The following is a 7,619-nucleotide window of genomic DNA, read 5'->3' as shown; positions in this document are numbered from 1 at the left end:
GAGTGACTGAAAAATTTGCACCAACACGTTCTAGGTGCACTTTAAGAGGACGTGGCTTACCTAGGCCTACACTACATTTATACATATATATTTATATCATATGGGTACTTGTGTATTATATTACTTGGGTCTGACTTGCTGTTTTATAACCGCCGATTTGTTTCATTTATGGAGATGATTTATTTTTTAATTTATTATTATTAATTTTTTTTGTTGCTTAAGTATTTTTGTGGGTCGATGTAAGATATTACAGATGTTGGATAAGTTTTATTCTGTCAGTTTACCGTTAATGATTAATTTTACTCATTTATAATTATAATTATGGAGACTAGGAATTTTGAGATCGCCCGCGGGACTTGAATCGATATTCCGGCTAAACTATCACGGATACGATAAAAATCATAATGAATGATTTTGTAGGAAATTTAATTCCCTACAAAAAAGGTTCTTATCAATTTTGACGTATAAGCAATAATTAAGACAGTATTTAAATTTGGAACGAAGTTCAAAAATTCTCAGTATTTTCATTATGAATTCTTTTGAATTTCAAATTTGAATTCTGACCAAATTATCAAAGATACGGCAAAAATGTATGAGAACAATTTTGCAGGAAATTTAATTCTCTACAAAAAAGGTTCTTATCAATTTTGACGTATAAGCAATAATTAAGACAGTATTTAAATTTGGAACGAAGTTCAAAAATTCTCAGTATTTTCATTATGAATTCTTTTGAATTTCAAATTTGAATTCTGACCAAATTATCAAAGATACGGCAAAAATGTATGATAATAATTTTGTAGGAAATTTAATTCCCTACAAAAAAGGTTCTTATCAATTTTGACGTATAAGCAATAATTAAGACAGTATTTCAATTTGGAACGAAGTTAAAAAATTTTCAGTATTTTCATTATGAATTCTTTTGAATTTCAAATTTGAATTCTGACCAAATTATCAAAGATACGGCAAAAATGTATGATAATAATTTTGTAGGAAATTTAATTCCCTACAAAAAAGGTTCTTATCAATTTTTATATAAGTTCAATACTTTAGACGGAATAGAAATTTGAATCTAGAATAATATTTTTTTACTTTTATCAATTAATTTAATGAAAGTATTTTATAAAATAAATATACTGACCATTTGAACTCATATATTACAAAACTGCATTAATAGTATGTTGCATATGTATATATTTAATATGTCTAAAATATATATATTCTATACATTAACCCCCCTCTCGCCTTTCACAAAATAATTCAGTAATAACAGTAATAGACTTATGTAAGCATCGAGGATACGAGGACTTGTTCCTTTTTTAGATTTTAAAATAAATAAAAAAAAAATATGAAATAAACCGCAAAAGGGAGATATACTTGCAATCTTCAAGGCCCGTGTATCCGGTCATTCAATTCGCGATCGATCTCAGTCTTCCCTACATAACATTTTATCACATTGTTCCTCGTACAATAATGACTGAAGTACATACATAACACGTACATTATGTACCGCGAGATAAGTACACGGTGTACGAAGTATAAAGAAAGAAATATATAAGTAAATAGAAGGAATGATGAATGAAGAGGGCGTTGGAGATTGGAGATGAAGAGAAACTCTAGAATTTAATGATTAAATAAAAAGATTTTCATCTCCTTCAACACCAAGTTCTGGAACTTCCGTTTCTTTATCTTTATAATTTTCTTACATAAAAATCTTTATTGTTTCATACATCCTTATATTTTAACGATAACAATTTTCCCTTTTACAAGCCGGTAATACTTTTATTTTTATTTTTGAATTTAAATTGCGGCTCAAATATCAAAGATATCGAAAAAATATCTCTATACTTTTTTGTAGCTCTTTTAATTCTCTACAAAAAAGGTTTAAAAGTTTTTTACCCAAAATGAATATTTTTGGCGCCACAATTTTTCAAAAGCTTGAAAATTAAAATTTATTGTCTTAAAATTTTGACAGGAACTTTTGAAATTAATTTAACGGTTCAAATTTTGGAAATATTAAAAAAAGTAAAGAGACCTTTTTTGTAGGAAATTTAAAGAGCTACAAAAATGTTACGAGTGATTTTTATCGTAGAATCGATATTTCGGCAGTTATTTAAAAAAAATAAAGAAATGTTTTTTTTCTTTGTCCGACAGTCTGATGAATCAGAAGAAATCTATTGATTATTAATTATAGTAATTAGATAATCGTAATAGAATGACAAAATGTGAGTCATAGGTCACCGTGAGAAACATACTCTCTATTCAATAGCAATCATACAAGCGAATTAAAATTGCCATTCACTTTTACTCCTTCGGACAATCGGTTTCTATATCCAATAAATATTTTCTCAGCATTCAGCGGCATTTTAAAAAAATAAAATAAAACAAAATAAATAAAAAAACGTTTATACAAAGGCCAAAAAAGTGGGATTACATGATAAACCCACGTTAAACTAAATCCTGTATTAAACTGTACTCTATTGTATCTCGTACTGTACACAGTATACAGTAAAAAGATATTTATCGTTCGACTTAGAAAAATTCGAAAACCGTGTCACGATTTCTTGCGTCGTGCCGGTTGACTCGCGCCGATTCACTTTGTAATCAATTCCGTCTTTACTAAAAGTAATAATAACAATAACAATAACAACAAGAAACGTCAAAAAAACGCTTAATCATAATGTGATAAATTTCCGTATGATTAGAAAATTAATAATAAGGAATAACGAATATTATATCAACAATAAAATTAAAACGAGCTTAACATAATAAAGTCATTGTACCTTTTTTTCATGCTAGTCTTACATTATTATTTTTTTTACTCAGAGAAAGCGACCCGCCTTCTAAATGCATTCCATATCATATTAAATGAAGAATGCCTATTTTTTATTTTAATTGTCTAATTTATTTTTAAAGGTACTTTAATTTTCATATTTTTACTATCATTCATTTTTTATTGTACGCTAAATTTTTATTTTATGCATCCGGTGTAAATCAATATAATAATTTACAGCGCAATTAGACTGAAAAGTTATCTGCAATAAATTTTATTCCATAAAAAAAATATTAAAAAATTTTCCAAATTACTATAAACTGGAGTAGAACTCAAATTTCAACATGAAATTTCACGAATTTTCTCTTATATACTGATGAAATTATAATAGACCCGATAAGCTTTTCTACTAGCGAGAGAATATTTGATGATGCGGCGCCTAGCGGTGGCCGTACGAACTAAAATTTTTATAGGTCTCAAAAAATTCCATTTCTCGAAACTGAAAAGTTATTAGAGAAATCATTGAATGTTTTGTGGGTTTTTTAGCCACAGCTTTACTCTGCGAAAAAAATTGTAGTTACTACAGCAGCTGTAGTTGAGGTGACTACAAAATTTGGAAAAATCTCAACCGCACGTGCAGTAACGACTACAGTCTTCAGTGTTTACTACAAATTTAAGTCAACAATTGAATAGTGATATCAAAAATTGTAGACTTAAATTTAACAGAAGTCAAAAATTTTTTTTTATGTCCTTGGGTGTCAGTACTATTTTTGACGCACGCGTTACTACACAGAAAAAAAAGTTATCTTGAGTCAAGAAAATATTTTTGAAGACAAACGTTTTCGGAAACCAAGTCAAGATTTTCTTGAGCCAAGAGAATTTGTCTTGGTTAAAAAAAATTCGTCTTGGTCGGAAAAGATTTCTACTTTATCTGAAAAAATTTAGGTCTCCAAAAAAATTTTCTTGAATCAAGAATATTTACCTTCAGTCAAGAATTTTTTTTTTTCTGTGTACATATTGGAATACCCGCTACTACAATATTGCGGTTAGAAAGCCAAAATTTTATTTTCCGCGTCGGCAATTAATCCGAGATGTTAAATTACCGAGTACTTTACTGATACTCTGTACTCTGTAGTTTGTTAGCCGACAAGTATACAGTAGACTGAGTAAAATAGAAACGGAGATTTAATTTATATCTCGTATTAAACGGTAGGATTATAGGAATATTTAAACGTGACTTAAGTAACCGCGAAATGTTAATCCGTTAAGTTAGAGGTTTGTTCGGATACCAAGTTACCGGGCAGAGGTTAAATGACGAGCTTGTAAAACCGCAGATGAGCAATGAACTTGACCGGAAGTGGGTCATGATTCTTTATCGTTATTTTTTTATTGCTTGCGTGCTTTGCCATGCGAAACTATTTTCTCTATTATTATTTTTTTTCTTTTTCTATAAGTTATTTTTATTATTTGGTCGGTCGTTGATATGAGACCGAATACTTATGAATATATTTGGTATTTAAGATGATAGATTGTAACTGAGAAACGATTGGGCCGGGCATTTAAAATTTTATCAAGTTAATGGATGATAGATTGAGATCGTAATTGAAAAGTGTGGTCGGGGAATTGTAAATGGTTATAGATTTAATTTTATTTATAGGCGCAGTGAGTTTAAGTTGTTATTGGTGAGAGGTAAGAGTATGATCTTACTTTCACTTCTTGGGTATGTGGACCCAGACGAAAAAAAATATTAAATATTTGTGTCAAATATATACAGATATACATATACATGCCATTAAAATTTTATTTTCATATAAATTATTTATTTAATCAGTGATAAATTATTTTATTGGATTAATAATTATTATTAATGAGATTATGAAGAAAATTATTATTTATTTATTCGGTAATTACTAAAGTCGGTTAATTAAATCATTATGATAATGATTGATTTAGTTTACTTTAGTTTTTTTTAAATAACTACTTAAATTTCCACTTTAGGGTAAAAGTCAATCAGATATTTTTTGTAGCCCTTTAAATTCTCTACAAAAAGTGTCTCATTAATTTTTTTCATATTTTTATTATTTAAGACATAAAATTAATTTCTCCCATCGAAACAACTAAAAAATTCTAGTTCAAACTTTTAAAAGTCCTAGCGCCTAAAATATGAACTGTAGAAAAAAAGTCATTCAATTCTTTTTTGTAGAAAATTTTCCAGGCTACAAAAAAGTTCATATCAACTTTCTTCATATTTCTGACCCTTGGCCCGCAATTTAAATTCAAAGGAACCAAATCCCAAGTAAATTCCTGGCCTAAAAAAAAATATGACAAAGCCAATAAATTTTCTAAAGCATCCTTGCATAAGAAATGGTCATCAACATCTTGAATCGCTATGTTATTATTATAAAAAAAAATAAGAAGAAGAGAAAGAAGACCGGACTGGTCTGACAACCGAACGGATGTCCGAAGCCGCAAACTTGACCCACATACCTCGCGCGGTGTGGCTGACCTACTATTGCAACTACACCTTACGTCCACACTTAACTACACCGGCATACACACCTTACATCGGATTGGTTACTCGCTTACATACTTGCTTACTTGCTTACTTGCGTACTTGATTACCACCCACTAAATTAATTCTCAACACGAACGCGGAACAGGTCACACGCAACTTACGTTTTTACAATCGCTTTAGAAATTTTAATACATCACCATTTTTTATTTTATCAAACTCTCATATAATACTTTACCTCAATATATCACATTCATACTTATATATTTTTTTAAACAAACATAAACGTCGCTTTCATCTTTCATCTCAACATTAAAGATGCAAAGTACCTTGACATTGAGTAGCAATGGCTGCATCAGAGGAAATAAAATGAAAACTGGATCAACCGGATCTTTTAACAAAACTTTCGACGATAAACATGAAACATATTTTTTTTTTTTTTAAATATTTTTATTATAATGAACATGAACAAATAAATCCGTCAATGACTGCACGTAATGCAATGATTACTTGTCAGCAAGTGACGTTCAAAGTCATGGCCATTAAGCAAAAATTGTCAATGTGAGATGTTTATGTCCGGTGTTTAAAGTTTAAGACCAAGACTGGGGACAAAAAATAATAATGATGATAATGATAATAAAAGATTGACACGGCCTTTACTTTCACCGTCGAACAAGGTCTAGGACGTTGGTCTGTACATATTTTTCTTTATTTGCCTATTTGTGTTACTGTGATTTTTTTTTTTTTTTTTAAGATAAACTGATTTTTTGAGAATACATTTGGTGGCGCGATAAAAAAATAATAGTAATAATGGTAATGATAGTGAGTAGAGTCGAGAATAAGAATGAGAATGAAAACAAGTTCTCACGTTGACGTACGTAACGACAGAATAAAATAAAAATGTATGAGAAATTTATTTTTACATTTACGACAATTATCTCATGTGAAAAATAATAAAAAAACTACCTCTTCACTTTCTCCATTTGCCGTTACAACAATTTCAGGAAACTATATTCGGTGGAATTTATATGTTTATGCTAATAATTATGATGATTGTATACTTTTTTTGTTTGTGACTTCCTTAGAATAAAGAATTTTATTTTTAACGAATTTTAGCTAATTATTTTGCGAACTCATTAACTCGTCAGCTTAAGCGGCGCATAGAATTTTTTTTATTACGAACGACGAAATTTGTCTGTTACAATTTCTATAGTTTGTCACTCGGGAATTGTGAGAATTTTAGCAGCCTCCAGTAAATGAATTTGTGGGAAAATTTCGAAAAATTATTGGGCTGACTTTCTTACCCCTAAATCTTAATATGCGAAATTCCTATTACAAAATATTGAGATACATCGCGACTCTCCCTGGGTCTTGGGATCGAAAATAATAATTTTCGCGCCAAATTTTTTAAAATTGCAATTCGCGGACCAAAATCAAGTGCACGGAAAAAATGGGAAAAATCTAGGAATTTTTTTAGGGGAGGAAGGGGCAAAGTAGGTCCCTGGGGGCAAAGTCGGCCCCTTGAAATTTTCAAAACTTCAAAAAACCTGGGGGCAAAGTGGGTCCCTCAAAATTTTCTATACGCCAATAAATTCGGACCGATAATAAGCTTATCGAAATTTTTTATATAATGAAAGCTAAAATAGACCACCAAAACTGTTGATTAAATATATAATTTATTAAGAAAGTTAAAGATAATAAAATTATGTTTTAAAGTCATATCGCAGCAGACTATCAAAACGACTTTTATATTATTAAAATACAATTGTTTTATAGTTATTTGCAAATATCACACGTGTAAAGAATAAAAAATATCAAATCCGAAATTTTTTGGAGGGGCCACTCTAAAAAGAAGTAAACGCGTAAAAAAATTGATGATATTATAATTATTTTTCTTAAGGGGCCCACTCTGCCCCCCTCTCCCCTATACTGTCGGCCAAACTTGAAACAGGAAGTTGCCAAAAAAATATTATGCTGCTCTTAAAAAACATATACTTAAAACTTATTGAAGAATAGTATGAATATTATTTGTCTAAATTGGGAGTAATAATAGAAAATAATAAATTTAGAGGCTCACAATAATAATTATAGTGCAGCACAATAATTTTTAGACGACACTACTTCCTGTTTGAAGTTTGGTCGATAACGCGAGATTTTTAAAAATAATTTAAATGCAAACAAGGAACTCAAAGGCATGACAGTGAAATCGTGACTCTCTTCTGGATGGTCGGCAATAATGAGTACTGTCATGCTCAGATTGGCTCATAGTTTCCGGTAAACTATCATACCAAAATTACAACAATTAATGGCCTTAATCATATGATTAAGCATTTGCTT

General features: G+C 29.8%; 1 protein-coding gene across 1 annotated transcript in view; it reads left to right on the top strand.

The window, feature by feature from the left end:
• LOC130672503 (anoctamin-5-like) overlaps nucleotides 1-7,619 on the top strand; it is a 35,098-nt gene that overhangs the window by 20,738 nt on the left and 6,741 nt on the right. The window lies entirely within an intron of this gene.

Source organism: Microplitis mediator, chromosome 7 (assembly GCF_029852145.1).
Source record: "Microplitis mediator isolate UGA2020A chromosome 7, iyMicMedi2.1, whole genome shotgun sequence".
Lineage (NCBI taxonomy): Eukaryota > Metazoa > Arthropoda > Insecta > Hymenoptera > Braconidae > Microplitis > Microplitis mediator.
This window is presented reverse-complemented; position numbering and strand designations above follow the sequence as displayed.